This window comes from Osmia lignaria, chromosome 14 (assembly GCF_051020975.1).
Source record: "Osmia lignaria lignaria isolate PbOS001 chromosome 14, iyOsmLign1, whole genome shotgun sequence".
NCBI lineage: Eukaryota > Metazoa > Arthropoda > Insecta > Hymenoptera > Megachilidae > Osmia > Osmia lignaria.
Genome location: NC_135045.1, coordinates 10,002,501 through 10,018,406, shown reverse-complemented (window position 1 = coordinate 10,018,406; position 15,906 = coordinate 10,002,501). Strand labels below are relative to the sequence as shown.

At 40.9% G+C, this 15,906-nt stretch overlaps 1 long non-coding RNA gene across 1 annotated transcript in view; it reads left to right on the top strand.

The window, feature by feature from the left end:
• LOC117605714 (uncharacterized) overlaps positions 1–15,906 on the top strand; it is a 29,628-nt gene that overhangs the window by 815 nt on the left and 12,907 nt on the right. Inside the window, exons 2-3 of the long non-coding RNA XR_004581780.2 lie at positions 11–69; positions 6,663–6,925. This is a non-coding gene — a long non-coding RNA (uncharacterized LOC117605714). The remainder of the gene's footprint in view (positions 1–10; positions 70–6,662; positions 6,926–15,906) is intronic.

Sequence of the window (15,906 nt, the reverse complement as noted above, 5' to 3'; positions counted from 1 at the left end):
GGAATTCCAGATGCACGAGGAAAAGTAATCATTGTTTCATGGGCCACGATTATCCAGGTTCTGTCTCCGGTAAATATTAACGTCTACAGAACTCTTCGCTCAAAGGATTAAAAATTATCTCCGCGATATATATCACTTTTATTACTTTAATCCACGCGTGATCTATCGCCCGTCTCGAGGCCCAACAGTATCACAGTCAGCTTACGATTTCGAGTTCCTTATCGTTATTAATAGACGCCGGGGCAACTAATCGTTCCTCTGGAAGCGGAGGAATGATAATGAGACCAGTCTCGAAACGAAAGAAGACATATTGTGCGCACCTGAGGCACGGCAAATCAATGTTTCTGTTTGCTATCGCTTGAAAACTAATGGATCGTAACCAGTAACCTGGCCACAAGTTATTTGCGGTCGTGTTATTCGTGTAAAACACGTTAAACGACTAATCGATGGCGGACCCGTGATCGTCGCTTCAGGCGAAACGAAACGTGCCACTGTCGTTAAAACGAAACGATCGTTTTGCTTTTTCGCCCAAGCGAGCGAAAGATTTTTACGATTGTTCAGCTTTCTTCGTGCGACGCGTTTGCATAATGTTGAGGAACATCAACGCGACCGATATCGCAATTTTCTTGACTCCTCGAATATTCTATGTAACAACGCGTATGCCGAGAAGATTGTACTTTCCACAGGCCCATCATTGCCCGTCAATTTTCGCATGCCAATCCCGCTCGCGATTTATACGTCGTGAATTATTACGAGCTTCCAGGATACGACACCTTTTCGAATATTCGAGCAGGGTGATAAATTTAAATTCTCGTTCGTTGCTTCTTTAATAATGCAGGGAAAACTTGCACGATGACGCGCATATTGTGCTTTCTATAGTTTTCTCGATTTCGAGTTCCTTTTTATACCTAGAAAATTGTCAACTGACAGTTCTATTCAAGGTACACTGTAAAATTTCTTAAATTGTTATTGGTATTATAGGGTAATTTACTAGAGATTTATTATTAATCGAGAATGTCGTCAAGTCGTGTCAGTGCAATTTTGATCACATAGAAAATTTAACATAGTTGAGCCGAGACGCAGCTGTCCGAACCTGCAGTATATTTAATATCTTCCCTGTACAGGTATTTATGGCTGGTTCATTTTTATGGGGTAAGTTCGGGGTGTTTCTTAGAATATATGAGAGGGACGGTTGGTGCACATCTGTGTCTTTGATCACCGGTGGAACGCTTTGCACAGGCCAAGGTTGTAGAAAATTGCTTGCTGCTTTAATGTGATTATTTTAATAAACAAATTTCCATAACACTCGCGGCAACAGCCCGTTAGCCACATGTTATTATTACGCGGACCTTTGGGCTGGCTCGCAACTACCCTATGTTTACTTAATAAGCCATTGTCTCTCGCTCTCGTTAAGAATCAAACATCATTACCCTTTGTATCAAAGGGCATTAATACAGCGACCTCGACGCGGAGGTATCTTCTTCCAGAACTTTTGCATAACCCTCTTTCTCTCTCTGCCTTTGTTTCCATGTCTCTCGTTCCAAGAGTTCATCGAGCAAATTGGAAAATTTAATGAGACAGACCCGTGCTACCCATCCCCATTTTGTCGTCTCCTCGCCAACGGTACGTACGTCCTTTTGAAATCAACTAATTGCAGGTAACTAGATTCCTTACCCTGTATCGTCTCTTCAATCCAAATCTCTAGGACAATCTAATTATCAGGCTATGTAAATATCGATTGATTATTCGCCGTACGATTTTCGTGAATGCGAAACACAATGGCGACGACAAATGGGACAGGAACGCTGCGATTCACCGAGCGAATAATAATTCTCATCCATTGATAATTACAAGCAAATTTTAGGCGATCGTAAAGTCTAGCGTTTGTATCGAATGAATATTTCATTGATTCCTAATTGCCATTTTAACGTATGTGCTTGAACCTAGGAAAAGTGATAGAAGGTGTGGTTACTACATTTTGTCCTCTTTTATTATCGTTCTCAATATTTTCGCCCTTTTGGGGTTCGCGTTACAGCATCGAATCGTGTATCGTCGGAATCCTGGCTAGTTTGTGTGCACGCATCTCCTTCCTGTACGCAGCAATAATTCTTCGACGGATCATCCTGCCGGACTATTAATTCCTGTGCCAGATTCGCTTTGATCTATTATGGCGCACCATCACAGACGCAGTGTCGTGCTGGATCGGCCCGGCCGCTGGTACTGGTCGAAGATATCGGAATTCCTGTGGTCGGTCGCTTCGATAAAATTAATACCGCCATCAAACGTAATGTAATTAAAATGTAAATTCAAGCGTGAATCATGATCCACGTCTTCCCTCCTTCTCTATCACGGATGCCACCGCACTCTGTGCGCTGGTTATTGTTACGCGTTAATAGCGAAGCGACGTTCTGCCTCGATTGAATCGTTACGTCGATACCCCCCTTGGCAAAAGTATCGCGAAAGGGTTGGATGTTTAACGAGTCGTGAATTAATGGACGAATCAAAGTTACGAGCGTGTCGGTTCGGGTCGTTTCGACGGGGGAATGAAAAGGAACTGGTCGACTGGAAGTCGGATCTTTCATTTCCTGGACGATTACACGGCTACCATTGAACTGTTTGCTCTATTTAACGCGTTGCTCGGAGACAATTGTCCGGGACTCTGTACATCTTGGTCAATTTGGCAAACCTTGTAAGTTAAATGTAGTATAAGATAGATTTCAGTTTTTACATTGTTTAAAGCACCTACAATGTCTTCTTCGTCTGATATTCTTCTTTATTTCTTCCTTTAGAAATTTATTCCGCCACCACTGAAATATCGACATCATAATTCAGAGCAGAAATTATTTGACTGCATAGAAATTTCATTACGTACTCGATATTGAAAATAAATTGATCGAACAGAATTATTTCCCCGAAAATTTAATTCCCTTTCTAGGTTTTGATTAAAAATTTTAAATCTTCATAATTTAAAAATTAATGTACTATAATTTCGAGATTTTCAGAATTTTTCGATACACTTTTCCTCGTCAAAGCTAATATTCAACCCGAGATTGAATATAAACTGAGTGAAGGAAATCGTTTACCGGAAATTTCGATGAAATTTTATATTCCTGCGGGCTTTTCTTTTTAGGCACTGATTAAAAGTTTAAATTCACTATAATTTAAAAGTTATACGGTACTTCTGATGTGATCACGTTTTTTCGATACACTTTTCCTTTTTAAAGGCAATATTTGAAACGAATCCGCGAAAGCTCGATAAAATTGACCAGATTTCTTGCCGTAATCGTGACGAGAGAAAAACGCGAATCACGTTCTACTCTAGTCGAAATGTTTTTGCGTTTCGAAGCGAACGATTCAATAATAATTCGAGCTGCTGTACACGTTGGGAATACGGTGATGGCTAACACGTGTATCATGGCATCATTCGGTTTTGTGTTATTTTAATTCCGACCACCTCGATTCGTTTCGATACCACGAAAAATGGTCCCCGATACTTCGGATGATTTAACGTTTCGTTTCTCAGCGAATTTACCAAATGAAATAATTCTTTTTTAATTCATTGTTTGGGCAACACGATCGACATTGTTTTATTTCCCATGCAAATACATGAATTTTAACGCTTCATTTTTGTTATTATTGCACGAAAACACACGGCAAGTAGCTTAAATCACTCTACCGAACACAGAATATCGACAGAATAATTTTGTGCATACTTAATGAAACGGGCGTCAAAAGAACGTTGGATTTCAATATTTTAATACATCTACTTTGCATAAAAATTCATCCTTTACGGTAACGTTCCATTAATATACATATATACGTATGTTCGTTTAATTAAATCAAGATAATATATGAACCCACATTGAAATATGAAAACCATCTATTTTACGGTGGAAATAATAGAGTATATTGAACTGAAACGAATATGAATAGCGTTAATTAAAACATACAAATACAGAGCATTCCGTATCATCCTTGCCATGAATAGAATAATATTGAAAAGATAAATAAATATAAAAATATCGACAGCCTATGGATATCATCTTTCCTTTTGTTGTTTTTTTTTTTTCATTTAATTTCAAAGTACAATATGGGCGCATATAGTGCTCGTGACTGGTTTAGTTAAATTCGCTGTTTGACCAACAAGAATGGAGTAACGGAGTTGATGGATTGCTGCCGTATCGAAACGCATTTGCTTGTCAAACAGTTGCACACGCTCAGTTGCATTTTTATGTTTTTCATTGAAATTTTTCGCTCTTTTTTCGACAACCAGACAGCGTCGAATCATCTGTTGGAAATCAAACGACGAACTGTTACATCATATTCGAATATAAATTCCTAACGTTAAACATGAAAATATGAAAGAGGAGCAAATAACACGATAAAAAATAGTTGCAAAAGTTTTATTCGTTGATGTAAACTTTTATTAAAAATTACGTTCAGCTACACCGCAGAAACTCCGTCCCCTTGAAACCGGGTATTAAAGTTGGCCGAAACTAATTAATACTTTGCTGGCTGGTATAATACATTGACCTAATTAATTACCCGGACTGTTGCACGCGTGAAATTATAATTAATAATATCCACTGATTCGCCGTTATTTGATAGGTTGACCGTTTAACAGGGGGGAAAAATGAATCATTGATCGAAACGATGAGGTGATATCAAATTAAAGACCTTCCTTTTCCTCGGTAATAAAAAATGAGAGTAGCGTAACGAGAAGACGATTAAGAAGAAGAAAGGACTTAAACTATTTATCCCGTATAAAGCGTATCGGTAATCTCGTTAACCCGGCTACTTTCTTTGAGCCTAGAAAGGATGCCAGTCAGACAGGTGAGTGGCAGTCGGTCCAGTTTATCGTGGATTGCCACCCACCGACCTTTTCCTCAGACCTTCGCGTGCCACGATAATTAAACGTGCCGTCCAACGCGAAACGCTGAAATTGAGCCCGACCACGTGGCGGCCGGAAATACATGCTTAACAGCCGTGTATAATGGATGCACCACGGTTACGAGTGATTTCGTGTTACGGAGATTGATTGCTTTTGAAAGAGTCGTTAATGATTATCCCTTCCGTCATTAGCCAACATCTTCGATACAATGAGATGGAAATCTCTCTCTTACCGCTCGTTAGTTATTTCTATTTTCGATTCCTGTACGTGTAAGATGTTGATAAATTATGAGTACAAGCTTGATGAGTTGCCGGGAGTCATTTTAAATGATGAATTCCGTTATTTGAAAATTTTTTACAGAAGTTTGCAACTATTCTCAGTTTATCGATATTAATTACAAACTCCATTAGACGTATAAATGAAAATGGAATTTTTAATTTCAGGAAGCAACAGCTATTCAAGGATTAATCTGAACGTATCCAATTGTGTAACAGTGAACATGTTTCGATCAACGATTGATCCTTTACTCTGCAAGTGCTATTTCATCGGTTTAATCTTGCCAAGCTTAATACCTTTCGAAACAGAATTGTTGATGATTCGCGTACCGGCTGCTTTCGAGTAGCTCACCGACGAAGTAATTATAGTCAAGTGATCATGCGTACTGTTAAGTATCAGGAAACATTGTGAACGTTTCTCTTGTTGCAACGAGATAATGCCGAGCGTATGCAGAGTCAGGGCAACTTTCTTCATTGTTCGTTTCATCGATCGGTCTCGTATCAGCCGTTTAACGTATACGTACGTATGTGCATTCAACCAGCAAGAAGGGCTCCTCGTGCATTCATTCCATTCGTTGTCGAACATTCGGATTTCTTTTATTCGCTGCACGAGAATTCGTAATTTTCGTTGCACACAAATCTGTGCGTCGGTACAATGCAGCGGCGTTCGATTCGAAGAATTAAATATAAAAAATTACGGAAAGATATTCACAGATTTTAGACGCAACATTTTGTATTATTATAGAGGAAGTTTCAACAGATTTTATTAAGAACTGGTAAACTTCGCGGGGCTAGAACAGAGTTTATTAATTAACAACAACAGTACCGATACAATGGCAGACATGTGTATGTGTTCCCTAATTTTGACGATGGTTGACACACAACGTAGCATGTCAACTGTATTATAATACCAGGCAACTATTTGCACAAACACTTAGGGTGATTCCAGAGTGTACGTTTGTTTAGCTACATTCCCGTGCGCATTGCTGTGTTCGCGAGCGAACTAGAGAGAGAATAGTTGCTTATGCCCGCATGCACCTACTGAAAATACATACGCTCTATTATACCGAGCGTTAAACGTGACAAGGTACGGGCGCTCGGTAATTGCGTCACGCCATTACATTTAATTAAAAGTTCGCGTGTAAATGTAGCGAAGAAATCCGATTGTTCGAAGCTTGCTTAATATAATGAGAACACGGAAGATGCGAAGGAACTCGGTCTTTCGAGTTACAATTAAGCTCGCGCAAACGGTATGAGAGAGAATTCTTAGCGAATAGAAAAATAACTTTTAAGAATTATCTGTATTTTAGTTAATTATGATTAGAACAAGATATCTGCAACAAGCTGATATATTATTAGAAGGAATAAAATCACGAATCAGTTTTATAAATAAATAAAATGATAAAAATAATCATTACGCATTTTTACAGCAAGTTTGAAATCATTAGAGAGATATTCTTCTTTTATTCTGATACTAACAGGAGATATTCTTTCAGGTTAGATGACCCGGAGGTTTCTAATCCCGCAGACTGATGTCGTAGCAGTTTCGAGGCTTTCCGTGTTTGCAAACGACATCTCGTCCAGCTCAGCTATCGCTGCTTCGAGGAGGTTCATAATAAATTCAAATTTCTCTGGCTCGATGCCGGGAAAGAAACATGGATCCCGTAAGCCGCGAACCGAAATGCATTCAAGGATGCAAATAAAGCGCGGAAGACGAGCGACACTTGGGCCGAGAAGCTGCTATTTTCCTACGAGCAAGGTAAGAGAAAATTCTCTGTTAATAGCAACGACTATGGTTTCGTTCGGTGTTTTTCTAATTAGCGCAATAACATTCATGGAACAAGGAAATCTCATTTTCCTGTACGCCTTCGAGGGGCTAATTTAGATTTCTGTTTACACCGAGGACAATTACTTGATGCGCCGTTTCCCTCCCACGTTAAAAGCGTATAATTTGATAGCGTGCTCGATTTCGCAAATGACCGCAAGTGAAAACACCGGGACACGTTATCGTTGAGTTTGATCGTGGTTAAGGTACGATCAATGGGAATTGGTCACCGCCACCGCAATTAGTAACCCGTAAACGCAGCTGAGCGCTCTTTCTCTTTATAATGCATGTTTAAACACCTAATGACCGTAAATGAATGAAATTCTGTAGGTAATTCGAACAAATTAGCTACGTATTCGAAGCTTGTTTTCTATCGAAAAGTTGAAAGGAATTTCAATGGATATTAACTATCACACATGAAATGATCAATTTCCGAAACGCATAAACTCTAGTATTATTTGATGACATAAAAGGACCTCCAAATCGGATTTATTTTATACCACTTTGAAGCTAAAACTTTGACAAAAGTTACTATACAAACGTTATCTATTTTTCAATACCTTTATGTCATCAAATCATGTATGTCTTTCTATGTTTCAATACCAGCCATTTGATATTCAACAATCTAATAGAATTGCAAATCGTTGAAAAAGCTTGCGCTAAATTTTCCCTTTTCTAAACATCAATTCTGTGGAAACCTTTCCCAGAGTTACATCATCAGTTACGTATTCAAATCGTGTTCCCTATCGAGAAATAAAAGCATAAAATAACACTCAAGGTATCTGCGTTAAATTTTCTCTTTTCTAAGTATCGATCTTTCTGTCAGGCACACCGTTCCTGGAATTATAATACATCTATTAATCGATCGGAATATCTCGAATGACAGATACGCTGGAAGGCAATAATTAACGCAAAACAGCTATTTATGGCCAGATAGATCCCGATGGGTCCCTTCTAATTAAGGCTTCCGGCGAATCACGTGCAATGAAATGTGTTCGAATCGTTGGTCGATAGGAGCCGAACGATCGGGATGATGAAGGCCACTGTGAAAGAAATGAAAACTCATCGAGTAAAGACGTGCCGTGCGAAGATGGAAAAAGGATGAGTCACGATACGGTCGAGGGTAAGGATGGAAGAAGGTGGCGAACAGAAGGTCGCGGTACCGCTGGTGCCGCTGACCTTTTTCCCTACCTTACTCCATTCGTCGAGTTCGTCGCCTATTCCTTGCTCTTCCGCATTGTACGGGCACGGTCTCTTATAAAATATCCACGACACCAGCTGCATAGCGTGGCGAAAGATCGCATACTGCAAAAAGGACAATCGGGATCTTCGATGATCCACGTTACCTTCATTTTACGAGGTTGTCAAAATTTTATTCGCCGCTCACCTTGTTCTCCAATTGAATTTTATTTATCTGTTCACAATTGGTTATAAATGCACTCATTGCATTTCAGCCCGAAAGTTACAGAATCTGTTTTGTCTCTAAATTCTGTTTCATTCGAATTTTCTTCGAGAATCAGATTTTATCGAATCTACATTTCATGATTTATTTGCGAGCATCCTTACCAGCATGCACGAAGGCGCAGGCAAAGTTACGTGTGCTTTAGGTCGAGGAAATTCCCAGTTGTAAGTATATGTTATAGATTATTCAACGATGAAGTAACATTATGCTGCTGGAACATTAATGTCCAACGTCCATCGATCGATCCTAGTTTCTTATTTATGATCAGAGACAGAACGCTTGAAGAGTTAAAAAAGAAACTAATTGTATTTGCTTTGGTAAAGAAAACACCGATCAAAGTCTCTCATTTGCTGGAAAGTTGGGTAAATATTCGCTGCCATAATAACAATAAATATGATGTTTTTTAACTGTAAGAAACCACACAAAAAAATCAGCTCGATTCTGACAGGAGTTACACTTCCGAATATTTACCGAAAGTTGAATAATTGAAAGAAACAAAGTTGAACAAAAATGTAAGTAACATTATTATGATATGAACACGTCGAATGGAACGATGAAATGTTCCTCGTTGACCTTGTTGCTTCATTTCCGGTTTAAAGCGCGCGTCACTTTTCCCAGTTTTTCCGGTGCCGGCGTTAATTTCCGTAAACGGAACGTTAGAAGAACTTACGGTCTCGGAGTGCGCTCTAATTAGCTGCATTAATTTTATTTCGCACAATATATTCGCCGGTGTCGCGTGAAAGCTGTCTTGCAGTGACATGATTAACAACGGGCATAATTAAATAAATAATTATCTCGGAGAATTCTTTGGTGGTTTGTTCCCATTTTACGACTTTCGCAAGGAAATGAGCCACCTCTTTTCCTCGAGGGAAAGTGGACAAACTGAAAATATCATTTCTTCTTTTTCTTCTTCCTTTTATATTGCCACAGCTGGCACGGTGTACGTCAAGAAAAATTCGTGTCAGCCAGTAGATCAATACAGAGGAGGAATAAAGACTTTGTTCGAAGGAAACTCGCGTAAACTTGTAAACTTTTCAGTCTTCTTTGGTTGCTCGTCACTAGGCTACATATCCGCGCGGACGTGCAACATCGTGCAACGTAGACGTTCAATGTTTAATAAAGTTCATAATTTACAGGAAAAGTTGGTGCACAAAGGACGGTATAGAAAATACGATACTTCCGTCGAAACGTAACCAACGGCCTGGTAACGAGTAACTTTATACTGTAACAAATTTTTAACTCGTTCCTTCGTTGCTAATGACGCGAATGTTTATGAAGAACGGAATGGAAAGGGAAATAAAGGAAAACAAAAGTTTCCGGCCACGGCAGAGTACACGTGAAAGCATTTTCCAGCTATGAGTTTGTTGCTTATTCTTATAATAATATGCAGTTACATACCTGCCTCTAATGGGGAGTGAAACTTTAATGCTCTGTTACTGGAAAAAGGGAGAAAAAAGGGAAAGTCGTGCACGCTTCTAGAAATCTTTCTGTTTTTGAATAATTCATGAAAAAGTCATAGTATTTGAAGATAACAATGAAATTAGTATTTGACTGTTATAATAAATATGATTTTCTCCTGATTTTTCAAACGCTATAATCCGTTCAACCAGACGAGTCAGGATATATTTACAAATTCATGCGCTCGACGCAGGGTCGAGGCTCAGTTGTTTCCAGTTCTTCAATCGTTTCGGTCGAGATTTGTACGCATTTATTGTCTCCTCTCGTTGGATGGAGTATAGAATTCACCAGGATGGTAGTTTCTTTTCCAATAAACAGTTCAACGCACCTGATATTTTCCTTCTCAAATATTGATCTCTTCCAAGAACACAATATCAAGCTTTTGGACAATGGGTCAACTGAAAATATTCGATTACGTTTCTTTCGAATTTCTCAGTATCCCGAAGGCATTTTATAATACTCCAAAAATAAAATACTCCAACTGTCAAATTAGTTACGATTTTCCCAAATTAGAGGAGTTAGTAGCAACGAAAAAGATGCATAGGTCCTCCGCGTAGACTATAGTGTCCCCAATGTGCTTGGATTTCATTTGATAAGCAAATGGAGGGAAACTCTGCCGTCAAATATTGGGACACGTACGTTGGATGTACGAATTGGTGAACGGTAGACGGGAAATCCGTTCGTTCGAGCTATTTATGTAAACGACAGTACCCAGGAGAGCGTGGAAGGCGCGAGTTTGCTTATATTTCCGGTATTTTGTGAACATTATGCTGGCATTCAGGTGACGTATTCACAGTCCCTCCTCCAAGCGGCGAGTCTTCTTTTCTTGTGCAGCTATGCGAGCAACGTCTGCGAAGAGTTCGCGCTTAAGGCGTTCTCGCTTTATTTTCCCCTTTTCCAGCTTTCTTCCGGGCCCAATGTTCTACCTCGTCCCTTTCACGACACCGGGGGATACCTTTGCCGTTCCGCGCGAGCGTCGCAATAATTTAACGTTCCCCGTTTTCCAGCCAAGTAATTCCCGCGAAGATTGTCGCGTCTGTTACCTATTACCACGCCGAGGCGGGCCCCTCTTTACCGTGAATTTCTATTGTTCCACGGGTACGTTCGTATTGCCAAGAGTAATTGCGACCGAACGAGAGAAAATGGAAAGAGGAGATTTTGCGACACCAGGATGGCCACGATTGAACGGCTCTGATTAAACTTTCAATAAAGAGAAGCTTTTGCAACCTTGTCGTACGGGTTGTCGACGCTTTCTGGCGTAACCAGAGTTTACGAGAGGTCATTCGCGAACCGTGTTCCGCGTTCACGAACGCCTAACTCGAAAACTTTTACGAGCTGATATTAAACGCGTGCCTGGTATGTGTGCCGGCCGCGATACTAATTAGTCCCGTTGACGACTGAAAAGACACTCGATGAGCAGTAATTTCTATTTCGCCGAGACATTCGCTGGACTAAATTAACGCGAAACGAGACAGTTGTTACGCGAGACGTCGGTGAGTAAATGTAACTTCCCTGGCGCTCGAGTACATGTTCCAACGTCGTTTAAAGAAGAAAAGTGTAACGAGTTAATGTCAGTCAAGCGAGCCTGTGACACGTGTAAGTGACTTAAAGAATTGAGAGAATAAGAGAAGAATTTGTGGAAAATCCAGCCAAGAACAGCACCGATAACTGTTGCTGGCTTTAAATATTTTATCTATTAAGATACGCAATTCATCTTTAGGTGATCTACGATCCTGTTAAGTGCAAGTAATAAGCTCATTAACTCCGTTGATGGGACCTCCGGATGCGTCTTCCCAAAGGATATCTATCATCGATCGATCCGTAGGTTACGTACTCTATAATTCCTCGTAATATCACCCAAAATCAAACACGAAGGAAATATCTTTTATATACAACAATTCGAAAGGACAAAGTTGAAAACAGCCCTAGGTGTCTGACAACTGGTTTTACTCGAACGAAGCAGAAAAACAATGTTCGGTGCACGCAGGAGTAACGAATCGATTGCAGGTTGCGGCGTGCAAGCTGCATCGATGACGGGCATCATTTGCAATGCTATTACTTTGGTCTTACCTGCAACAATGGGTAATTTGAATGTATTAATTCGGCGTTGACACGGTAACGTTCATTGTTCAGTTTAGACAGCGGGTAAAGACCGTGAGCCGGTGTGGGTGAGCTCCAAGTGACAACGAATACCATGACCGAGTATGTACAGAGGTGGAGAGGTTTTGGAGTTAAAGAGAGACAGCTAGAATGGCGAGGAGGTGGAGGAGGAGAAGCGTGTAAATGCATGTATATTGCTTCATGAATGCACGCGCGATGAGCTTGTAGTTAGCCGTGGTGGCGTCATTATTAGCCTAGCCGGCTTATACGTCCAGAATCCGGTGTGACAAATGGCCTCCTGGCAGACGAAACGGCCCGAAAGCAATTTGCACTCGTTGCCACGGCGAATTTCCACGCGGGCACCAGCACCGAAAAATGTTGCACGCAACCAACCGTCCCTCGTCCATCTACTTGTCTCTTCTATCGTCATCGTTTATTAATGGACCTTGCTACCCGACAGCGAAACAAAAGCTCTCCTTCTTCGTCGAATTAATCAGCGACGAAATTATGGTTTACCACGGTGCCGTGCGTTTGTCTCGCCCCATGGATCAATGACAGTTGGCTAGTGGAAATTATTACCACTGCTGATCCACCTGACCGAAGTATTTCAGAAGAGAACATCGCTGATCGCGCGGTTCTCATAATCAAAGGAAATTCAGATTGCACGTGTCCGTACACCCAGTGATAATTTATTTTCAATTCCCAGCACGAAAAGGAAAGCTCCTCGGGTGATATCTTTGTGATTATAGCTGGCGCGCATTTCGTACGATGCTCGAATCAACCGAAAGCCTGCTCGAACCCTTATTTCCCGTCTAATTACTCGGTAGCTTGGGGCAAAAGGGTGAAAGATAACCGAAAGGGACTGGGCTGCTGGATCGATAGAGCAAACGGGATACAAGGAACTCGCGTATGACAAATTTTCTACCTCTTCTCGTGCAGAAGCATTATTCTGCTTGCAAGGAGGACGGAAATGATGGAGGAAAGGAAGTTTCGCGTAAACGAACATGGAATCTCGAATGAATTTAAACGATACAGCTTCCTTCAGGTGCGACAATTTATAACGAGATTAGCTGATGGAATATCGATTGTATCTTACCATTAATCATACACTTTGTATGATTATAAAGGATAGAAATATCAGGGACGATGCATAACATCAAGTTTGTTAAAAGGATGAAACCAGTTCGTTACAGGGGAAATTAAGGAAAGTGTACGACTGTTAGGAAAAGTCATTGTCTTCGGGTAGATCGAATCAGTCCCAATGGATGCCGAGGGAAAAAAGAAAAGTTTTCTGAGTAACGCCCGAGAAACGTTACCCTTTATCACATCTCGCTACGATCATTGTCCGACCAATACATGGGAAGAGCTTTATCCCCGATCCTCTTTCAATCTCCTGATGGGACAATTTCCTTCGAAACGGCGAATGATCAGCCAATATCTATTTCTATACCTTTTTCTCAGACCAGCCTCCCCACCAACCCGATCGACGACCTATTTCTATTAGCCATTTATGGCCGATGAGTTACTTTATGTAGTTCCATTGATCCCGCTGCCCATTCGATTCCGTCGTATCAGAGTTCGGATAAAACGACGGCCCATTGTTATCTTGCGGATCGCGTTTAGGGTGGACGCACAACCGACCCGACGCACAATCTAATCTACGGGGACGAAGAAATAAGTTTTCCCGACTGCGTGGAGATCGGCATTGTGCTGGGCGATTGTTTTCGAGGCCAGAGTAAATTGTATTTTTCAGGATTCCTCCAATAGTACGAAAAATTGATTCGATCGCAAAATGATGGAGGACAGCTTGAATCGAATAAAACCCAACGGTACATCGTTGACGATTAGAATCGTGAAGAAATAGGGAAGAAGATTTCTATCGTCGAACTTCTTTGATCTATACATTGATATAGTCATTTTCGTCAAACTTGAAGATTTAAACTGATACGTGGGACAACCTAATATAAAGCCCAGTATCGTTTATCTTTTCGTCACAATAACGTCTCAGTCTCTCGGTTCTCTTATCTGAAAGTTGTTCCACGAACGAACCACCGGTAGCCAAGGAGCGGTAAATTTTCTAGGAGCTCGCATGCCCGTGTAAAATCGAGGATTCGAGTCACGATAATCTTCGAAGCGCAAGATACCGCGTCCTAGCGCACGCGAATCGGATTCAGCAGTCACGACCTGACAGTCGTATCGCTCCGGATTGCAATTTGCGGCGGCGACCAATGAACGGCGATGACGATTCCAGCGACGACACGCGTTATAACGCGAGATCTCATCGCATCGCGGAATGCTTTTCGCGATGTAACGCGGAATAGGCTCGTTATTTTTGCGCTGGAACACGAGAGGGTCGTCGACAAAGCTGCTCGCGACATGGGAAACGAGCCGAGGATAATTCGCCCTCCGTTTCTTTGCTTGTCGAAGAAACAGCGTTTGCGTTCCTCTTTGATGCTTCTAAGGTTTCTTGCCCTTTTCGATTTCTTTTCATAATTTACTCTTCAGACTTTTCCACGTGTTTCATTCGACGGTAACAAATCGCAAGAAATGGTTCTTTGCCTGGTTACTTGAAAAATATTGACAGCATTAGAAGCATTCACAGCTGTTTCAAGTGGTCAGAATAAACGATTCAATTGGTGTTACTGATGGTTGTTACCAGCGAGCGTTGTATCTGTAGCGCACGTAACAGGGATTGAAATTTTCATCCTGGTCTGAAAGTAGAACGTTGCATAATACCGACGATAATGAAAGCGCGTGACCGGGTCGTATGGATTATAAGGAAGGCGGAACAACAATGCTCGGTTACTTGTTTGGATTAAACTAATTAAATTTCCCGGTTTATCTGACTAATTGGAGCACGGTTAAGAGGCTAACGCAATTACGACAAATTGATTGTATTTGTCCGCGTAATTATCGGCCTGGAGACCCGTGGGATACGAGTGAACGAAAAAGGAAGGAAAAAAGGAGGGAAAGGACCGCGTCGTTCGTTTCATACTCGCGTTGATTATGAAACCTTCATTCATTAATTCCCATTACCGGGCGCAGGCGGTAATTGAAGCGACGTCGTGTGTGCACGTAACGCGTTAAAACAATGCGATCGATTTGACGGTAAAACGACATTGACGTAATTTGACAAAGAAACCATACGCCTTTTCAAATTTAGACACCGAGTAACATTAACACTCGCATCTTCTCAATTGATTAACTAACCTTTGGTTCCATGCGAATAATGATTTATTATTCGTAACCAACGCATGTCCCTTTTCATATGGAATACGATTTTCCGTTTTTCTTTCCGTAAAATTTCCTCGTGGAACATTAAGTGCAGTTACGTAAACGTGGTGTTTGCCGTCGGCTGAACTGTGCAGAGTGTTCGACACAAAACCAATTTATTTCAGTGGAGCTGATCTCCGACACTGGCCGAGTTTTGCATTAAAATCCAACCACGGTTTCCCGTATTTTTTTCCATTCTATTTTCGCTACGAGTTAAAGTAAAGCAGGCTTTACCCGTACAAATGTAGCGTACGCCTTATAGGGAAGAAGATAGATGGACGCGGTTACTCAAATCAAACGGTAGTATTCAACCGTTGCAGTTTAACATGCTGCATCGACCGCATTGCAAACAGTGATTTATAATATTTAATGAAACACCAACATCGTTTGCGGGTAGGCCTACTTAAAATGCAGAGCAATTTGAGAACCGAAGATGATGGTAATTTAACGTTAAACATTTCGGGTCGGAATAAAACGATGCGTTTTAGCTCTTCAGTTTCGAGTACTTTAAATGTGGTAAACGTAAAAGGTAGAGGGAAAAAAAAGGCCGCATGAAAACATTATACGTTTTAAAAAAATATACCCGCTGAAATATTCAACGCATGAAACTGTATTTTTTATT